The following is an 805-nucleotide window of genomic DNA, read 5'->3' on the forward strand; positions in this document are numbered from 1 at the left end:
GAAGAGAAAAAGAGAATATTGGAAAAAATCATTGAAGAAAAATGATTAGGAATTTTCTAAACTTGATGAAAGATATAAAACCACAGACTCAAGAATTCAGTGACCATAAAGCTGGATAACTAGAAAAAAAATCCCAAGTAAATGCACTTTAGCAAAATTGCTAAAACAAAACCAAAACAAATATGGATAGAATATACTTACAAGTAGCTGAAGCAATTAAAAGACAAGTTACTTTAAAAATATCATTGAGCTTTGCGCAGTGGCAGTATCGTAGCCAATGAGGTTTATCCGAGGCGCCATTATTGCTAAAAATACCATTAAAAGCTGTCTTTTCAACAGAAACAATAAAAGGCAGAATGCCATAGAATTACAAGTTTAAGGTACTGAAATATATAACATGACAATAAAATATTATTCAAAAACAAAGGCAAAACTAAGATTTTATTAAAAAGAGAAAAGCTGAAAAAATATGTTTCCAAAAGATATGAACTCTAAGAAATACTAGAAGTAGTTATTTATGCTAAAGGTAAAGCATTCCAGATGAAATCATAAACCTTTAAGAAGGACTGAAAGTTTCCAGAAAGAGTAAATTAATTGATAATTATAATGAAGATTAACATCTTAAAGTAATGATAAGAATTTATTGTGGAATTTGTAACATATATAATAGTAAAACATAAGAACATAACAAATGGTACATAAAGGGTAAATGGAGTCTACCTATGGCACCATTTGGAAGTGGCTCATGCATTATTTTAATATACTCTTTTTTTTAATATACTCTTTAATAAATTTTAAAAAGAAT

At 27.6% G+C, this 805-nt stretch overlaps 1 pseudogene; it reads left to right on the forward strand.

Moving 5' to 3' along the window:
- The first annotated feature begins 248 nt into the window (after nt 1-248).
- Nucleotides 249-361, forward strand: LOC140624021 (U4 spliceosomal RNA; annotated as a pseudogene).
- Nucleotides 362-805: the final 444 nt, after the last annotated feature.

Source organism: Canis lupus, chromosome 2 (assembly GCF_048164855.1).
Source record: "Canis lupus baileyi chromosome 2, mCanLup2.hap1, whole genome shotgun sequence".
NCBI lineage: Eukaryota > Metazoa > Chordata > Mammalia > Carnivora > Canidae > Canis > Canis lupus.